Genomic DNA, 22,747 nt, shown 5'->3' with positions numbered 1-22,747 from the left:
ACATGTATAGAGACTGAATGATCACTTATCTGTTGCACAGACGCATACGAACCATCAGCCTCCTCCAGTTGCAGATCATCAGAACTTCAGCCAGCTTCAAAGTGAACCAGACAAAGGGCTCCGGCGAACCTGTATGACAAAAAAAGATAGAGAATACATGTATAGAAACTGAATGATCACTTACCTATTACACAGATGCATACGAACAGTCATCCTCATACAGTTGCAGATCATCAGAACTTCAGCCAGCCAAAGTTCCAGATGGAGATGCAGACAACCACATACATTTGCAGTCGTCAAATTCTTTGTTGTCTGCATCCAGCTTCAAAGTGAACCAGTCAAGGGGTCCTGCGAACCTGTATGACAAGAAAAAAAGTCAATACATGTATAGAAACTAAATGATCACTTACCTGTTACACAGATGCATACGAAAATTCAGCCTCCTACAGCTGCAGATCATCAGAACTTCAACCAGCTACAAAGTGAACCAGTCAAGGGGTCCTGCAAACCTGTATGAAGAGAAAAAAAGTCAATACATGTATAGAAACTGAACGATCACTTACCTGTTACACAGCTGCATACGAACAATCACCCTCACACTGTTGCAGATCGACAGAAAGTCAGCCAGCCAGCCATAGTTGTAAACAGTGATGCAGATGCATAGAACCTTGTTAGACCAGCTTCAGAGAGGGAGTCGATTATGTGGTTCTGCAAACCTGTATGACAAGAAAGAGAGTCAATACATGTATAGAGACTGAATGATCACTTACCTGTTACAAAGATGCATATGAACAGTCAGCCTCATATATTTGCAGATCATCAGAACTTCAGCCAGCTTCAAAGTGAACCAGTCAAGGGGTCCTGCGAACCTGTATGACAAGAAAAAAAGTCAATACATGTATAGAAACTAAATGATCACTTACCTGTTACACAGATGCATACGAAAATTCAGCCTCCTACAGTTGCAGATCATCAGAACTTCAACCAGCTACAAAGTGAACCAGTCAAGGGGTCCTGCAAACCTGTATGAAGAGAAAAAAAGTCAATACATGTATAGAAACTGAATGATCACTTACCTGTTACACAGCTGCATACGAACAATCACCCTCATACTGTTGCAGATCGACAGAAAGTCAGCCAGCCAGCCATAGTAGTAAACGGTGATGCAGATGCATAGAACCTTGTTAGACCAGCTTCAGAGACGGAGTCGATTATGTGGTTCTGCAAAGCTGTATGACAAGAAAGAGAGTCAATACATGTATAGAGACTAAATGATCACTTACCTGTTACAAAGATGCATATGAACAGTCATCCTCATACACTTGCAGGTCCACCTTCAGAAAGGGATTCGGTCATGGTGTCCTGCAAACCTGTATGACAAAAAAGAAAGTCAATACATGTATAGAAACTGAATGATCACTTACCTGTTACACAGCTGCATACGAACAGTCAGCCTCTTACAGTTGCAGATCATAAGAAAATCAGCCAGCCAAAGTTCCAGATTGAAGCTGGATGCAGACAACAAAATACATTTGCAGAAGGCAAGTCCCTTGTTGTCTGCATCCAGCTTCAAAGTGAACCAGTCAAAAGATCCTGTGAACCTGTATGAAAAGAAAAAAAGTCAATACATGTATAGAAACTGAATGATCACTTACCTGTTACACAGATGCATACGAACAGTCAGCCTCCTAGAGTTGCAGATCTACAGAACTTCAACCAGCTACAAAGTGAACCAGTCAAGGGTTCCTGCAAACCTGTATGGCAAAAAAAGTCAATACATGTATAGAAACTGAATGATCACTTACCTGTTACACAGATGCATACGAACAGTCATCCTCATACAGTTGCAGATCATCAGAACTTCAGCCAGCCAAAGTTCCAGATGGAGATGCAGACAACCACATACATTTGCAGTCGTCAAATTCCTTGTTGTCTGCATCCAGCTTCAAAGTGAACCAGTCAAGGGGTCCTGCGAACCTGTATGACAAGAGAAAAAGTCAATACATGTATAGAAACTAAATGATCACTTACCTGTTACACAGATGCATACGAAAATTCAGCCTCCTACAGTTGCAGATCATCAGAACTTCAACCAGCTACAAAGTGAACCAGTCAAGGGGTCCTGCAAACCTGTATGAAGAGAAAAAAAGTCAATACATGTATAGAAACTGAACGATCACTTACCTGTTACACAGCTGCATACGAACAATCACCCTCATACTTTTGTAGATCGACAGAAAGTCAGCCAGCCAGCCATAGTTGTAAACGGTGATGCAGATGCATAGAACCTTGTTAGTCCAAGTTCAGAGATGGAGTCGATTATGTGGTTCTGCAAACCTGTATGACAAGAAAGAGAGTCAATACATGTATAGAGACTGAATGATCACTTACCTGTTACAAAGATGCATATGAACAGTCAGCCTCATATATTTGCAGATCATCAGAACTTCAACCAGCTTCAAAGTGAACCAGTCAAGGGGTCCTGCGAACCTGTATGACAAGAAAGAGAGTCAATACATGTATAAAGACTGAATGATCACTTACCTGTTACACAGCTGCATACGAACAGTCAGCCTCATACAGTTGCAGATCATAAGAAAATCAGCCAGCCAAAGTTCCAGATTGAAGCTGGATGCAGACAACAAAATACATTTGCAGAAGGCAAGTCCCTTGTTGTCTGCATCCAGCTTCAAAGTGAACCAGTCAAAAGGTCCTGCGAACCTGTATGAAAAGAAAAAAAGTCAATTCATGTATAGAAACTGAATGATCACTTACCTGTTACACAGATGCATACGAACAGTCAGCCTCCTAGAGTTGCAGATCATCAGAACTTCAGCCAGCTTCAAAGTGAACCAGTCAAAGGGGTCCGTCGAACCTGTATGACAAGAAAAAAAGTCAATACAAGTATAGAAACTGAACGATCTCTTACCTATTACACAGCTGCATACGAACAGTCACCCTCATACTGTTGCAGATCGACAGAAAGTCAGCCAGCCAGCCATAGTTGTAAACGGTGATGCAGATGCATAGAACCTTGTTAGACCAGCTTCAGAGAGGGAGTCGATTATGTGGTTCTGCAAACCTGTATGACAAGAAAGAGAGTCAATACATGTATAGAGACTAAATGATCACTTACCTGTTACAAAGATGCATATGAACAGTCAGCCTCATATATTTGCAGATCATCAGAACTTCAACCAGCTTCAAAGTGAACCAGTCAAGGGGTCCGGCGAACCTGTATGAGAAGAAAAGTCAATACATGTATAGAAACTAAATGATCACTTACATTTTACATAGATGCATACGAACAGTCAGCCTCCTACAGTTGCAGATCATCAGAATTTCAACCAGCTTCAAAGTGAACCAGTCAAGGGGTCCTGCGAACCTGTATGACAAGAAAAAAAGTCAATACATGTATAGAAACTGAATGATCACTTACCTGTTGCACAGATGCATATGAACAGTCATCCTCATACAGTTGCAGGTCCACCTTCAGAAAGGGATTCGGTCATGGTGTCCTGCAAACCTGTATGACAAAAAAGAAAGTCAATACATGTATAGAAACTGAATGATCACTTACCTGTTACACAGCTGCATACGAACAGTCAGCCTCATACAGTTGCAGATCATAAGAACATCAGCCAGCCAAAGTTCCAGATTGAAGCTGGATGCAGACAACAAAATACATTTGCAGAAGGCAAGTCCCTTGTTGTCTGCATCCAGCTTCAAAGTGAACCAGTCAAAAGGTCCTGCGAACCTGTATGAAAAGAAAAAAAATCAATACATGTATAGAAACTGAATGATCACTTACGTGTTACACAGGTGTATGCGATTAGTCAGTCTAATACAGTTGCAGATTGTCAGCACATCAGCCAGCCAAAAATTCCAGATGGAGATGCAGACAACCACATACATTTGCAGTTGGCAAGTCCTTTGTTGTCTGCATCCAGCTTCAATGTGAAACAGTCAAAAGGTCCTGCGAACCTGTATGACAAGAAAAAAAGTCAATACATGTATAGAAACTGAATGGTCACTTACCTGTTACAAAGATGCATATGAACAGTCAGCCTCATATATTTGCAGATCATCAGAACTTCAACCAGCTTCAAAGTGAACCAGTCAAGGGGTCCGTCGAACCTGTATGACAAGAAAGAGAGTCAATACATGTATAAAGACTGAATGATCACTTACCTGTTACACAGACGCATACGAACCGTCAGCCTTCTCCAGTTGCAGATCATCAGAACTTCAGCCAGCCAAAGTTCCAGATGGAGATGCAGACAACCACATACATTTGCAGTCGTCAAATTCCTTGTTGTCTGCATCCAGCTTCAAAGTGAACCAGTCAAGGGGTCCTGCGAACCTGTATGACAAGAAAAAAAGTCAATACATGTATAGAAACTAAATGATCACTTACCTGTTACACAGATGCATACGAATATTCAGCCTCCTACAGTTGCAGATCATCAGAACTTCAACCAGCTACAAAGTGAACCAGTCAAGGGGTCCTGCAAACCTGTATGAAGAGAAAAAAAGTCAATACATGTATAGAAACTGAATGATCACTTACCTGTTACACAGATGCATACGAACAGTCATCCTCATACACAGTTGCAGATCATCAGAACTACAGCCAGCTTCAAAGTGAACCAGTCAAAGGGGTCCGTCGAACCTGTATGACATGAAAAAAAGTCAATACATGTATAGAAACTGAATGATCACTTACCTGTTACACAGCGGTATGCGAACAGTCAGCCTCGTACAGTTGCAGATCATCAGAACTTCAGCCAGCCAAAGATCAAGATGGAGATGCAGACAACCACATACATTTGCAGTCATCAAATTCCTCGTTTTCTGCATCCAGCTTCAAAGTGAGCCAGTCGTGTGGTCCTGCGAGCCTGTATGACAAAAAAAGATAGAGAATACATGTATAGAAACTGAATGATCACTTACCTGTTACACAGCTGTATGCGAACAGTCAGCCTAATACAGTTGCAGATGAATGGAAACCCATCTAGCCAGCCACAGTTGTAAACAGTGAATCAGATGTATAGAACCTTGTTAGTCCACCTTCAGAGAGGGAGTCGATCATGGTGTCCTGCGAACCTGTATGACAAGAAAGAGAGTCAATACATGTATAGAGACTGAATGATCACTTACCTGTTATACAGACGCATACGAACAGTCAGCCTTCTCCAGTTGCAGATCATCAGAACTTCAGCCAGCTTCAAAGTGAACCAGTCAAAGGGGTCCGGCAAACCTGTATGACAAAAAAAGATAGAGAATACATGTATAGAAACTGAATGATGACTTACCTATTACACAGATGCATACCAACAGTCATCCTCATACAGTTGCAGATGGACAGAATGTCAGCCAGCCAGCCATAGTTGTAAACTGAGATGCAGATGTAAGGAACCTTGTCAGTCCACCTTTAGAAAGGGATTCGGTCATGGTGTCCTGCGAAAATGTATGAGAAGAAAGAGAGTCAAAACATGTATAGAAACTGAATGATCACTTACCTGTTACACAGCTGCATACGAACAGTCATCCTCATACAGTTGCAGATCATCAGAACTTCAGCCAGCCAAAGTTCCAGATGGAGATGCAGACAACCACATACATTTGCAGTCGTCAAATTCCTTGTTGTCTGCATCCAGCTTCAAAGTGAACCAGTCAAAAGGTCCTGCGAACCTGTATGAAAAGAAAAAAAGTCAATACATGTATAGAAACTGAATGATCACTTACCTATTACACAGATGCATACGAACAGTCATCCTCATACAGTTGCAGATCATCAGAACTTCAGCCAGCCAAAGTTCCAGATGGAGATGCAGACAACCACATACATTTGCAGTCGTCAAATTCCTTGTTGTCTGCATCCAGCTTCAAAGTGAACCAGTCAAGGGGTCCTGCGAACCTGTATGACAAGAAAAAAAGTCAATACATGTATAGAAACTAAATGATCACTTACCTGTTACACAGATGCATACGAAAATTCAGCCTCCTACAGTTGCAGATCATCAGAACTTAAACCAGCTACAAAGTGAACCAGTCAAGGGGTCCTGCAAACCTGTATGAAGAGAAAAAAAGTCAATACATGTACAGAAACTGAACGATCACTTACCTGTTACACAGCTGCATACGAACAATCACCCTCATACTGTTGCAGATCGACAGAAAGTCAGACAGCCAGCCATAGTTGTAAACTGAGATGCAGATGCAAAGATCCTTGTTAATCCACCTTCAGAAAGGGATTCGATTAGGGTGTCCTGCGAACCTGTATGACAAAAAAGAGAGTCAATACATGTATAGAAACTGAATGACCACTTACCTGTTACAGAGCTGTATGCGAACAGTCAGCCTAATACAGTCGCAGATGGACGGAAACCCAACTAGCCAGCCATAGTTGTAAACAGTGAACCAGATGTATAGAACCTTGTTAGTCCCCCTTCAGAGAGGGAGTCGATCATGGTGTCCTGCGAACCTGTATGTCAACAAAGAGACTCAATACATGTATACAAAATTGAATGATCACTTACTTGTTACAAAGCTGCATACGAACAGTCAGCCTCATACTGTTGCAGATCGACAGAAAGTCAGCCAGCCAGCCATAGTTGTAAACGGTGATGCAGATGCATAGAACCTTGTTAGACCAGCTTCAGAGAGGGAGTCGATTATGTGGTTCTGCAAACCTGTATGACAAGAAAGAGAGTCAATACATGTATAGAGACTAAATGATCACTTACCTGTTACAAAGATGCATATGAACAGTAAGCCTCATATATTTGCAGATCATCAGAACTTCAACCAGCTTCAAAGTGAACCAGTCAAGGGGTCCTGCGAACCTGTATGACAAGAAAGAGAGTCAATACATGTATAAAGACTGAATGATCACTTACCTGTTACAAAGACGCATACGAACCGTCAGCCTTCTCCAGTTGCAGATCATCAGAACTTCAGCCAGCTTCAAAGTGAACCAGTCAAAGGGGTCCGGCGAACCTGTATGGCAAAAAAAGATAGAGAATACATGTATAGAAACTAAATGATCACTTACCTGTTACACAGATGCATACGAAAATTCAGCCTCCTACAGTTGCAGATCATCAGAACTTCAACCAGCTACAAAGTGAACCAGTCAAGGGATCCTGCAAACCTGTATGAAGAGAAAAAAAGTCAATACATGTATAGAAACTGAACGATCACTTACCTGTTACACAGATGCATATGAACAGTCAGCCTCCTACAGTTGCAGATCATCAGAACTTCAACCAGCTTCGATGTGAACCAGTCAAGGGGTCCGGTGAACCTGTATGACAAGAAAAGTCAATACATGTATAGAAACTGAATGATCACTTACCTGTTACACAGATGCATACGAACAGTCATCCTCATACAGTTGCAGATCATCAGAACTTCAGCCAGCCAAAGTTCCAGATGGAGATGCAGACAACCACATACATTTGCAGTCGTCAAATTCCTTGTTGTCTGCATCCAGCTTCAAAGTGAACCAGTCAAGGGGTCCTGCGAACCTGTATGACAAGAAAAAAAGTCAATACATGTATAGAAACTAAATGATCACTTACCTGTTACACAGATGCATACGAAAATTCAGCCTCCTACAGTTGCAGATCATCAGAACTTCAACCAGCTACAAAGTGAACCAGTCAAGGGGTCCTGCAAACCTGTATGAAGAGAAAAAAAGTCAATACATGTATAGAAACTGAATGATCACTTACCTGTTACACAGATGCATACGAACAGTCATCCTCATACAGTTGCAGATCATCAGAACTACAGCCAGCTTCAAAGTGAACCAGTCAAAGGGGTCCGTCGAACCTGTATGACATAAAAAAAAGTCAATACATGTATAGAAACTGAATGATCACTTACCTCTTACACAGCGGTATGCGAACAGTCAGCCTCGTACAGTTGCAGATCATCAGAACTTCAGCCAGCCAAAGATCAAGATGGAGATGCAGACAACCACATACATTTGCAGTCATCAAATCCCTTGTTTTCTGCATCCAGCTTCAAAGTGAGCCAGTCGTGTGGTCCTGCGAGCCTGTATGACAAAAAAAGATAGAGAATACATGTATAGAAACTGAATGATCACTTACCTGTTACACAGATGCATACGAACAGTCAGCCTCCTACAGTTGCAGATCATCAGAACTTCAACCAGCTTCAAAGTGAACCAGTCAAGGGGTCCGGTGAACCTGTATGACAAGAAAAGTAAATACATGTATAGAAACTAAATGATCACTTACCTGTTACAAAGATGCATATGAACAGTCAGCCTCCTTCAATTGCAGATCATCAGAACTTCAACCAGCTTCGATGTGAACCAGTTAAGGGGTCCGGTGAACCTGTATGACAAGAAAAGTCAATACATGTATAGAAACTGAATGATCACTTACCTGTTACACAGATGCATACGAACAGTCAGCCTCCTACAGTTGCAGATCATCAGAACTTCAACCAGCTACAAAGTGAACCAGTCAAGGGGTCCTGCAAACCTGTATGAAGAGAAAAAAAGTCAATACATGTATAGAAACTGAACGATCACTTACCTGTTACACAGATGCATACGAACAGTCAGCCTCCTACAGTTGCAGATCATCAGAACTTCAACCAGCTTCAAAGTGAACCAGTCAAGGGGTCCGGTGAACCTGTATGACAAGAAAAGTCAATACATGTATAGAAACTAAATGATCACTTACCTGTTACAAAGATGCATATGAACAGTCAGCCTCCTTCAGTTGCAGATCATCAGAACTTCAACCAGCTTCGATGTGAACCAGTTAAGGGGTCCGGTGAACCTGTATGACAAGAAAAGTCAATACATGTATAGAAACTGAATGATCACTTACCTGTTACACAGCTGCATACGAACAGTCAGCCTAATACAGATGCAGATGAATGGAAACCCATCTAGCCAGCCACAGTTGTAAACAGTGAATCAGATGTATAGAACCTTGTTAGTCCACCTTCAGAGAAGGAGTCGATCATGGTGTCCTGCGAACCTGTATGACAAGAAAGAGAGTCAATACATGTATAGAGACTGAATGATCACTTACCTGTTATACAGACGCATACGAACCGTCAGCCTTCTCCAGTTGCAGATCATCAGAACTTCAGCCAGCTTCAACGTGAACCAGTCAAAGGGGTCCGGCGAGCCTGTATGGCAAAAAAAGATAGAGAATACATGTATAGAAACTGAATGATCACTTACCTTTTACACAGATGCATATGAACAGTCATCCACATACAGTTGCAGATGGACAGAAGGTGAGCCAGCCATCGTTGTAAACTGAGATGCAGATGTAAAGAACCTTGTTAGTCCACATTTAGAAAGGGATTCGGTCATGGTGTCCTGCGAACCTGTATGACAAAAAAAGATAGAGAATACATATATAAAAACTGAATGATCACTGTATGCGAACAGTCAACCTCCTACAGTTGCAGATCATCAGAACTTCAGCCAGCCAAAGTTCCAGATGGTACAATTGCAGTCGTCAAATCCCTTGTTGTCTGCATCCAGCTTCAAATTGAGCCAGTCATGTGGTCCTGCGAGCCTGTATGACAAAAAAAGATAGAGAATACATGTATAGAAACTGAATGATCACTTACCTGTTACACAGCTGTATGCGAACAGTCAGCCTCATACAGTTGCAGATGGACGGAAACCCAACTAGCCAGCCATAGTTGTAAACAGTGAATCAGATGTATAGAACCTTGTTAGTCCACCTTCAGAGAGGGAGTCGATCATGGTGTCCTGCGAACCTGTATGACAAGAAAGAGAGTCAATACATGTATAGAAACTGAAAGATCACTTACCTGTTATAAAGATGCATACAAACAGTCAGCCTCATATATTTGCAGATCATCAGAACTTCAGCCAGCCAAAGTTCCAGATGGAGATGCAGACAACCACATTCATTTGCAGTCGTCAAATCCCTTGTTGTCTGCATCCAGCTTCAAAGTGAACCAGTCAAGGGGTCCTGCGAACCTGTATGACAAGAAAGAGAGTCAATACATGTATAGAAACTGAATGATCACTTACCTGTTATACAGCTGCATACGAATAGCCACCCTCATACAGTTGCAGATCGACAGAAAGTCAGCCAGACAGCCATAGTTGTAAACGGTGATGCAGATACATAGAACCTTGTTAGTCCACCTTCAGAAAGGAATTCGGTCATGGGGTCCTGCAAACCTGTATGACAAGAAAGAGAGTCAATACATGTATAGAAACTGAATGACCACTTACCTGTTACAGAGCTGTATGCGAACAGTCAGCCTAATACAGTCGCAGATGGAAGGAAACCCAACTAGCCAGCCATAGTTGTAAACAGTGAACCAGATGTATAGAACCTTGTTAGTCCCCCTTCAGAGAGGGAGTCGATCATGGTGTCCTGCGAACCTGTATGTCAAGAAAGAGACTCAATACATGTATACAAAATTGAATGATCAGTTACTTGTTACAAAGCTGCATACGAACAGTCAGCCTCATACAGTTGCAGATCATCAGAACTTCAGCCAGCTTCAAAGTGAACCAGTCAAAGGGGTCCGTCGAACCTGTATGACAAGAAAAAAAGTCAATACAAGTATAGAAACTGAACGATCACTTACCTCTTACACAGCTGCATACGAACAGTCACCCTCATACTGTTGCAGATCGACAGAAAGTCAGCCAGCCAGCCATAGTTGTAAACGGTGATGCAGATGCATAGAACCTTGTTAGACCAGCTTCAGAGAGGGAGTCGATTATGTGGTTCTGCAAACCTGTATGACAAGAAAGAGAGTCAATACATGTATAGAGACTAAATGATCACTTACCTGTTACAAAGATGCATATGAACAGTCAGCCTCATATATTTGCAGATCATCAGAACTTCAACCAGCTTCAAAGTGAACCAGTCAAGGGGTCCTGCGAACAATTGCAGTCGTCAAATCCCTTGATGTCTGCATCCAGCTTTAAAGTGAGCCAGTCATGTGGTCCTGCGAGCCTGTATGACAAAAAAAGATAGAGAATACATGTATAGAAACTGAATGATCACTTACCTGTTACACAGCTGTATGCGAACAGTCAGCCTAATACAGATGCAGATGGACGGAAACCCAACTAGCCAGCCATAGTTGTAAACAGTGAATCAGATGTATAGAACCTTGTTAGTCCACCTTCAGAGAGGGAGTCGATCATGGTGTCCTGCAAACCTGTATGACAAGAAAGAGAGTCAATACATGTATAGAAACTGAATGATCACTTACCTGTTACACAGCTGCATACAAACAGTCAGCCTCATACAGTTGCAGATCATCAGAATATCAGCCAGCCAAAGTTCCAGATGGAGATGCAGACAACCATATACATTTGCTGAAGGCAAATTGATACATATGTTTCCTTTTGTTCCAAAGATTGTTATAACTCAATTTCTCATCTATGATTACAAACACAGACATAGTCTCGATACTGCAGGGTTTGAAATATGAGCAAATGATACTAATATTATGTTAATACAAGTAGAGAAATGGCAGAACAAATTATTTGAATCGAGTAAATCAATACTTACCTGACTTACCTGTGTGACTGGGTAGGGACAATAATTCCTAGAGTAGCACCTTCTCAATGTTACCGGAAAGCAAGACAGATCCCAGGCAGCGCAGGTGAAGCCTTTCTAGGTGGTAGAGGACCGGACGTCAAACCTGCAGTCAGCAGTGGAGCGCAAAAAGTCTGCTGAATGGCTTGTTCCTTCGATTCTGGCGTCTGTCTTCTTCCTAACAGTGTCTCTCCACGGCCATCATGTTTCCTGAGAATAAACACAGAGGTTAGTAAAGCAAAGCAATGTAAAGGAACACACATAGTCGATAGCACAAGGATTGACACTGGCTAAAAAACAAGCCAAAGCTAATAAAATAATAATAAAAAATGACTAGGATTAACAAGCAACATGAGAGTTAGCAAACAGCAGAGGAGAAGACCCATCAGCCTAGATCGACAGACAGAGCGTTGTGGTTTGACAGGAAAGCAACCCACAGAAACTTACTAAACTCAGTTAACATGTCTGCGCCGAATCTCACCCCCCATACCCAATCTCACCACTTTCACTGGTGGTACTATTTCCACATATTTCTAAGACTAGGAGAAGCTGCATTTCAAAGAACAAAGATCATACAAGAGAACACATATAACAGTATGACACATGTGAATTTCATGACAAACAGCTTTCAGGGTCTCCTCAGAAAACGCTAGCAAATTAAATTTCACTTAAGTTTTTTCACTTAAGAGCTCAGTCAAGTTAGTTTGATATTGGATCAGCAGATATTCACTTCTTTTCTTCTCTCACTCACAAGGTCTTAAAATCTCAGATTTTTTTGAAACGATGGAGAACAGAAACTACAATCATTATATTTCCTCAACATTTCCAGTCTTATAATCAAAATAGCCAGAATTCCTGCAGCAGGTGCTGTAGATGGTAAAAGCCTGTCTATAAAGTGCGGAAACCTAAAACTCTCACAGAGAGAAGTGATGGTTATTTACATTAAAAATATGTTAAACAAATATATTATACCAATAGGCCTTAGCGTGACACAACTTACACTTAAACTCACACTCGCACTTAAACTGGTGTAAAGCCCTTGCGAAAAAGGGAGGGGCTTAGTTAGGGGTGAAATACAGGTGAACAGCTTGGAGAGCGTCCAAAGTTCTCAGTTCTGTGGGAGTCAGCACAATCAGCTCTGCAGGTGTCAGCACTTTTTTTAACTGCATCATGATGAGTATGGAAAATGTGGAGTCCATAAAAACAATTCAAAACATAGGAGTTATAGTGTGTATATAATATATAATATATAATATATATATATATATATATTTATTTTTTTTATTATTTTTTTTTTATTTATTTTTTTTTTTTTCTTCAATATACTGCCACATAGGAGACGGAGCAGGAATTACCAAAAAAAAAAAAAAAAACATGCCATTTGTCTCAACACTAGAGTCATATGGGTGCCAGCTGTGGCTTCAAGTAGGCCTAAGTTGTAGGATTTGTTTTATGCCACAACAGGCCCGATGAGACCTAAAGAACCAGCACAACAGGCCCAATAAGACCATAAGCATATGACAACAGGCCCAAATGAGAATTTAGAAACATGAAAACAGGCCCAATGAAACCTAAAGAACCAGTACATCAGGCCCAATGAGACCATAAGCATATGACAACATGCCCAAATGAGAACTTAGGAACATGAAAAAAGGCCCAATGAAACCTAAAGAACCAGCACAACAGGCCCAATGAGTCCATAAGCACATGACAACAGGCCCAATGAGACCATAAGCACATGACAACAGGCCCAAATGAGAACTTAGGAACATGAAAATAGGCCCAATGAGACGTAAAAAAACAGCACAACAGGCCCGATGACACTAGTGATGCATATTTTTTTTTTCTTCAATATACTGCCACATAGGAGACGGAGCAGGAATTACCAAGAAAAGAAAAAAAACATGCCATTTGTCTCAACACTAGAGTCATATGGGTGCCAGCTGTGGCTTCAAGTAGGCCTAAGTTGTAGGATTTGTTTTATGCCACAACAGGCCCGATGAGACCTAAAGAACCAGCACAACAGGCCCAATAAGACCATAAGCATATGACAACAGGCCCAAATGAGAATTTAGAAACATGAAAACAGGCCCAATGAAACCTAAAGAACCAGCACAACAGGCCCAATAAGACCATAAGCACATGACAACAGGCCCAAATGAGAATTTAGAAACATGAAAACAGGCCCAATAAGACCTAAAGAAACAGCACAACAGGTCCGATGAGACTAGTGATGCACCCATACGATAATACAATTGGATATCGGTCCTGATATTAGCAATGTATATATATATAGGAAGTACAAATAGAGAAACAAACAAAGATCAAGAAAAAAGAGAAGCTTTCTGCAAAAGCACAACAGCACACAACCTCGTGCATAAAACATACACAAACCTTGACAAAATATACAAAGAATTGAAGGATTGCAAACTTACCATGAGTATTAAAACCTAAAGTTCCTTCATTCAGTCTTCATTACAGTGAGGTCTGAAGTGAGCCTCAACTAAATCTCTTTGATACTGCTCGGTTCCCTTCTTTTGGCTTGTAACCTGGCCTATTTTCAATATACTGCCACATAGTGGACGGAGTAGGAATTACCAAGAAAAAAACATGCCATTTGTCTCAACACTGGAGTCATATGGGTGCCAGCTATGGCTTCAAGTAGGCCTAAGTTGTAGGATTTGTTTTATGCCACAACAGGCCCGATGAGACCTAAAGAACCAGCACAACAGGCCCAATAAGACCATAAGCACATGACAACAGGCCCAAATGAGAACTTAGGAACATGAAAATAGGCCCAATGAGACCTAAAAAAACAGCACAACAGGCCCGATGGCACTAGTGATGCATATTTTTTTTTTCTTCAATATACTGCCACATAGGAGACGGAGCAGGAATTACCAAGAAAAGAAAAAAAAACATGCCATTTGTCTCAACACTAGAGTCATATGGGTGCCAGCTGTGGCTTCAAGTAGGCCTAAGTTGTAGGATTTGTTTTATGCCACAACAGGCCCGATGAGACCTAAAGAACCAGCACAACAGGCCCAATAAGACCATAAGCACATGACAACAGGCCCAAATGAGAATTTAGCAACATGAAAACAGGCCCAATGAAACCTAAAGAACCAGTACATCAGGCCCAATGAGACCCCAAATGAGAACTTAGGAACATGAAAAAAGGCCCAATGAAACCTAAAGAACCAGCACAACAGGCCCAATGAGTCCATAAGCACATGACAACAGGCCCAATGAGACCATAAGCACATGACAACAGGCCCAAATGAGAACTTAGGAACATGAAAATAGGCCCAATGAGACCTAAAAAAACAGCACAACAGGCCCGATGACACTAGTGATGCATATTTTTTTTTTCTTCAATATACTGCCAAATAGGAGACGGAGCAGGAATTACCAAGAAAAGAAAAAAAAACATGCCATTTGTCTCAACACTAGAGTCATATGGGTGCCAGCTGTGGCTTCAAGTAGGCCTAAGTTGTAGGATTTGTTTTATGCCACAACAGGCCCGATGAGACCTAAAGAACCAGCACAACAGGCCCAATAAGACCATAAGCATATGACAACAGGCCCAAATGAGAATTTAGAAACATGAAAACAGGCCCAATGAAACCTAAAGAACCAGCACAACAGGCCCAATAAGACCATAAGCACATGACAACAGGCCCAAATGAGAATTTAGAAACATGAAAACAGGCCCAATAAGACCTAAAGAAACAGCACAACAGGTCCGATGAGACTAGTGATGCACCCATACGATAATACAATTGGATATCGGTCCTGATATTAGCAATGTATATATATATAGGAAGTACAAATAGAGAAACAAACAAAGATCAAGAAAAAAGAGAAGCTTTCTGCAAAAGCACAACAGCACACAACCTCATGCATAAAACATACACAAACCTTGACAAAATATACAAAGAATTGAAGGATTGCAAACTTACCATGAGTATTAAAACCTAAAGTTCCTTCATTCAGTCTTCATTACAGTGAGGTCTGAAGTGAGCCTCAACTAAATCTCATTGATACTGCTCGGTTCCCTTCTTTTGGCTTGTAACCTGGCCTATTTTCAATATACTGCCACATAGTGGACGGAGTAGGAATTACCAAGAAAAAAACATGCCATTTGTCTCAACACTGGAGTCATATGGGTGCCAGCTATGGCTTCAAGTAGGCCTAAGTTGTAGGATTTGTTTTATGCCACAACAGGCCCAACGAGACCTAAAGAACCAGCACAACAGGCCCAATAAGACCATAAGCACATGACAACAGGCCCAAATGAGAATTTAGCAACATGAAAACAGGCCCAATGAAACCTAAAGAACCAGCACAACAGGCCCAATGAGTCCATAAGCACATGACAACAGGCCCAATGAGACCATAAGCACATGACAACAGGCCCAAATGAGAACTTAGGAACATGAAAATAGGCCCAATGAGACCTAAAAAAACAGCACAACAGGCCCGATGACACTAGTGATGCATATTTTTTTTTTTCTTCAATATACTGCCACATAGGAGACGGAGCAGGAATTACCAAGAAAAGAAAAAAAACATGCCATTTGTCTCAACACTAGAGTCATATGGGTGCCAGCTGTGGCTTCAAGTAGGCCTAAGTTGTAGGATTTGTTTTATGCCACAACAGGCCCGATGAGACCTAAAGAACCAGCACAACAGGCCCAATAAGACCATAAGCACATGACAACAGGCCCAAATGAGAATTTAGCAACATGAAAACAGGCCCAATGAAACCTAAAGAACCAGTACATCAGGCCCAATGAGACCATAAGCATATGACAACATGCCCAAATGAGAACTTAGGAACATGAAAAAGGCCCAATGAAACCTAAAGAACCAGCACAACAGGCCCCATGAGACTAGTGAGAAACACAAACCTTGACAAAATATACAAAGAATTGAAGGATTGCAAACTTACCATGAGTATTAAAACCTAAAGTTCCTTCATTCAGTCTTCATTACAGTGAGGTCTGAAGTGAGCCTCAACTAAATCTCTTTGATACTGCTCGGTTCCCTTCTTTTGGCTTGTAACCTGGCCTATTTTCAATATACTGCCACATAGTGGACGGAGTAGGAATTACCAAGAAAAAAACATGCCATTTGTCTCAACACTGGAGTCATATGGGTGCCAGCTATGGCTTCAAGTAGGCCTAAGTTGTAGGATTTGTTTTATGCCACAACAGGCCCAATGAGACCTAAAGAACCAGCACAACAGGCCCAATAAGACCATAAGCACATGACAACAGGCCCAAATGAGAATTTAGCAACATGAAAAAAGGCCCAATGAAACCTAAAGAACCAGCACAACAGGCCCAATGAGTCCATAAGCACATGACAACAGGCCCAATTAGACCATAAGCACATGACAACAGGCCCAAATGAGAACTTAGGAACATGAAAATAGGCCCAATGAGACCTACAAAAACAGCACAACAGGCCCGATGACACTAGTGATGCACCTATCAGATAAAAGGATTGGATATTGGTCCCGATATTAGCAATGCTTGCTTCCCTTTGGTCTCACTGGACTTCACATTTCAAAATAAAACTCCTGAGCCAACACTGCTAAATACATGAATAACAAATCAATACACATAACTAATCATCAAAATTTGTGATTATTTTGTTAATAGTCATATCTCTTATAAAGACATGTTAGAATAGCCTAGTATCTTTTGAAAATAACTAAATCTGGCATGTGTGACTGTCTCCTATTAATCCTTCATCATTATAAGGAAAATTCTATATATATACAGTGGGGAAAAAAGTATTTAGTCATTTACCAATTGTGCAAGTTCTCCCACTTAATAAAATGAGAGAGGCCTGTAATTTACATCATAGGTAGTCATTACCTGTAGGCACTCATTAACTGTATTAATGGCACCTGTTTGAACTCGTTAACAGTATAAAAGACACCTGCCCACAACCTCAAACAGTCACACTCCAAACTCCACTATGTTGAAGACCAAAGAGCTGTCGAAGGACACCAGAAACAAAATTGTAGACCTGCACCGGGCTGGGAAGACTAATTCTGCAATAGGCAAGCAGCTTGGTGTGAAGAAATCTACTGTGGGAGCAATAATCAGAAAATGAAAGACCTACAAGACCATTGCTAATCTCCCTCGATCAGGGGCTCCACGCAAGATCTCAGCCTGTGGGGTCAAAATGATCACAAGAACGGTGAGCAAAAATCCCAGAACCACACGGGGGGGGGCCTAGTGAATGACCTGCAGAAAGCTGGGACCAACGTTACAAAGGCTACCGTCAGTAACACCCTATGCCGTCAGGGACTGAGATCTTGCAGTGCCAGACGTGTTCCCCTGCTTAAGCCAGTACATATCCGGGCGCGTCTGAAGTTTGCTAGAGAGCATTTGGATGTTCCAGAAGAGTATTGGGAGAATGTCTTATGGTCAGATGAAATCAAAGTAGAACTGTTTGGTACAAACACAACTCGTTGTGTTTGGAGGAGAGTGAATGCTGAGTTGCATCCAAAGAACACCTTACCAACTGTGAAGCATGGGGGTGGCAACATCATGCTTTGGGTGCTGTTTCTCTGCAAAGGAACTAGGACGACTGGTCCGTGTACATGAAAGAATGAATGGGGCCATGTATTGTGAGATTTTGAGTGCAAACCTCCTTCCATCAGCAAGGGCATTGAGGATGAAACGTGGCTCGGTTTTTCAGCATGACCATGATCCCAAGCACCCTGCCAGGGCAACAAAGGAGTGGCTTCGTAAGAAGCATTTTAAGGTCCTGGAGTGGCCTAGCCAGTCTCCAGATCTCAACCCCATAGAAAACCTTTGGAGGGAGTTGAAAGTCCGGGTTGCCCGCTGACAGCCCCAAAACATCACTGCTCTAGAGGAGATCTGCATGGAGGAATGGGCCAACATACCAGCAACGGTGTGTGCCAACCTTGTGAAGACTTACAGAAAACGTTTGACCTCTGTCATTGCCAACAAAGGATATATAACAAAGTATTGAGATGAACTTTTGTTATTGACCAAATACTTATTTTCCACCATTATTTGCAAATACATTCTTTAAAAATCAGACAATGTGATTTTCTGAATTTTTTTTCTCATTTTGTCTCTCATAGTTGAGGTCTACCTAAGATATCAATTACAGGCCTCTCTCATCTTTTTTTACACTGTGGGGGGCAAAAAAGTATTTAGTCAGTCACCAATTGTGCATGTATGTGTGTGTATATATATATATATATATATATATATATATATATATATATATATATATACACACAGACGCGTCTGCATCTTTGTAAACAACAGGTAGTGTCCAGACACAGACTATTGAAAAACACTGCTCTGACATAGAACTGCTAAACTGCTTATGGTGAAGTGCAGAACCTTTTATCTGCCAAGAAAGTTCAATGCTGTGTTTATCCTTGCTGTTTCCATTCAGTCACGTGCGAACTCAGCGACGGTGCTGGGGCTGCTGCATAATGCAATCAGCAAACAAGATGCCGCACATTCGGACGCTGTGTTCATTGTCGCCGGCAGTTTTAACCACAGCAACCTGAGGACTGTCATCCCCGTATACCATTATCACGTGACCTAGTGTGGAATGAAGAAACTGATCTGGTAAGCACCAGGACTGCTTTGATAAAGCAAACTGGGATGTCTTCAGAACTGCTACTGTACTGTTGACTTAGAAGAATATGCCTCTGGAGTAACCAGCTACATCAGCACCTACATAGAAACCACTGTTCCCACAAGGCACTGCATCTTCAGTTTCGAGATGGTGCCCACCGTGGCAGACTTACTAGTTTAAAAAAGTTCATTGTTCAAACACTTATTTTTATATATCTGTTTAGTCATTTACTGCGTCGTAAGCCTCCTACCCACTTCCACAGCCAGAACTAGAAAAAAATGATTTCCTCAGCAAATTGTACAAACTGGACAAAAATACTAAAAGAAATACTCCCAATTATAATCAGACCTCTTTTAACAATGGTAATTGCATCCCTTAGCTTGGGGCATGTACACAAAACCCTTATATTAGCAGTCATAAAACCTTTAATCAAGAAACTAAATCTTGATCCTAGTGTATTTCTAATTACAGACCCATCATATGGATATACTTTTATATCCAAGATATTAGAAAAAGCTGTGACCCAACAATTCTTATACATGAGTAAAAATGACATGTATGTGAAATTTCAATCTGGATTCAGATCCCATCATAGCACTGAGACAACCCTAGTCTCTAATCAAAGCTACATATCTTTATTAGCCCTGCTAAGCCTCAGTGCAGCATTTGATACTATTCTCTGAGAAAGATTAGAGAACATGGTTGGAATTACAGGAACAGCTCTAACGTGGTTCAAATCATATCTAACCAGGCGCTATCAGTTCATGAAGGTAAAAGATTTATCTTCAAATTACATAAAAGTAAGATATGGAGTTCTGCAAGGCTCTATTTTAGGACCACTATTACTTACATTATACAAGTTACCACTGCAATCAGTTATAAGCAGACATGGTGTTAATTTCTATTGTTATGCAGATGACACACAGCTCTATATATCAGCCAAAGCTGACGATAAATCTAGATTATTGAAAATTGAGGACTGTGTAAAGGATATTAAACTCTGAATGTCACATAACTTCCTTCTTCTTAACAGTAACAAAACCGAGGTTCTCCTTTTAGGTCCAGGGACCTCAATAAACTTCACCTAGTTCAAAACACTGCAGCCAGGGTCTTTACTAAAACTAGAAAATTTAACCATATTAGTCCAGCTCTATCAGCACTGCATTGGCTCCCAGTTAAATTTCGTATTGACTACAAATAAATCTTCTATTAACACACAAAACTCTACATGGCCTCGCTCCTGAGTACCTTATTACATATTCTGAACCATCAAGATTACTTAGATCTCAGGGTGCTGGCTTCTTAGTAGTTCCCTTCCACTCTGGAATAACCTTCCAGATAATGCTCAGGACTCAAACACAGTCTACATTTTTAAATCTAGGCTGAAAACTAATCTTTTGGTAAGTAACGTTTCCCCTTAGATTAAGGTTGTAGGTCCAGGGGTTCACAGACACAGGGAATTGTAGTATACTGAGATGCTCAGTATACCTGGCTCTACCCAGTCACACCAGCCAGGTAAGTGTACTAAATAATGAGCAGGTAAGTGATCTATACCATTTTAATAAGTCAGCCTGCCATTTTTCTGCTTGTATTTCAGCATGTACAATTTCCATGTCTTTTCCTCATAACAGTGCAAATAAACAATTCAATATTGAGACTGTGTCTGTCCCATGTGTAACTTATATTTAAAAAAGCCAGAAAAACTGTTTTAACAACCTCATTAGAATTAAAACAAGCCTGTCCATCCCTCAGAGCAACAGCAACTACCACATTAAATTAGGACTGTTAAATAACAGACTGCTAGCACCTAAATCAGTTATTGTAAATGACATTATTACTGACAATTGGCTTATTGCACCATGTCTCTGTGAGACATGGGTTAAACCGGATGAATATATACATTTAAATGAGTGAGAATAGCATTTAAATAATGCTTTAGGCTTCAATCAAAATGTTATAGGCCACACCCACTCATGTATCCATACTAGACTTGGTATTAACGATGGGTATTGAGGCAGAAAATATAGTTCGCTTTTCTCAACATGACTCAATATCTGATCATTATCTAATCATGTTTGAAATAGTTCTTAACCAGAATATCTATCACCCGCCTGCTGTATTAGCAAACATACAACAACAACTGCAACAGCGAATGTGTTTATTAATAACCCCCTTGTCTTAACCATCTCCTCCCTATTACATTCTAAAGACCTGGAGCATGTGACTGAAAATGTACACTCTGTCTTCTGCTCTAATCTTGACAGTGTTGCGCCAATTAGGATAAAACAAATTAGGCAAAAAAGATCTGTGGTATAATGATCACACACGCATGTTAAAACAAACCGCTCGTAGCTATGAACGTAAATATCGACACACAAAACTAGAGTGCTTCCGACTCATAGCATCATCATCATCATCATCATCAGCCTAGTCTTGCAGACTACAAAAAAGTCCAAATTAAAAACAAATCTCAGTATTTTTCCGCTCTCATTGAGAAAAACGAAGACAACCCAAGATTCATTTTTTTAATACTGTGACTAAACTTACCAACAAAACAAACTAGCTCAATGAACCCTGCTGAAAATAGTAGCAACGACTTCATGAAATCTTTGATGATAAAATAAAGAATATTAGACTAAAAATCCAATGTCATTCCCAAACCACAGTGGTAGACAATGATGAATGCTGCACCAGCTCCACAACATACCTACAGTACTTTGGCTCATTTATAGAAGAAGACTTGCTCAATATAATGAATTAATCTAAATCAACATCATGTATATTAGATCCGGTACCAACACTGTTGTTTAAACAGGCATTGCCAACGGTTGGTAAACCATTCATTGACATAGTTAATGCATCTCTTGGTATGGGCTTTGTACCTAAATCTCTGGCAATTGGCAATTATAAAGCCCATTATTAAAAAGCCTAATCTGGACCCCCATGACCTTGCCAGTTAGACCAATTTCTAATCTACCATTCGTCACGAAAAGTTTAGAAAAAGTAGTGTTTAAGCAGCTGTGCACCTATCTGCATAACAACTGCATTCATGAAAAACACAGTTTTTTAGTCTGGATTTAGACAAAACCATAGCACTGAAACAGCGTTACAAAGAGCAACTAATGATTTACTTTCCACCCTTGATAGGGGCAGAACTGCCATCATGTGCTGCTAGATCTTAGTGCTGTCTTTGACACCATAGATTATAAAATTCTTAATAGGTTAGAAAATCTCAAAGGATCTTCCCTCACCTGGTTTAGATCATATCTGAATGATCAACATCAGTATATTTATGTAAATAACGAATGCTCCTATCACACTAGATTAAATATAGTGTTCCACAAGGATCAGTACTGGGCCCATTACCCGTTATATTTTACTGCTGTGTAAAATAATCTGTAAACACGGTATTAACTTTCACTGTTATGCCGATGATATTCAAATTTACATATCAGCTAAACCTAACGAGGACCTGTGTCTCAGCAAAATAACAGACTGTA

Source organism: Salminus brasiliensis, chromosome 16, assembly GCF_030463535.1.
Source record: "Salminus brasiliensis chromosome 16, fSalBra1.hap2, whole genome shotgun sequence".
In the NCBI taxonomy this organism is placed as follows: domain Eukaryota; kingdom Metazoa; phylum Chordata; class Actinopteri; order Characiformes; family Bryconidae; genus Salminus; species Salminus brasiliensis.
Note: the sequence above shows the minus strand (reverse complement) of the source record.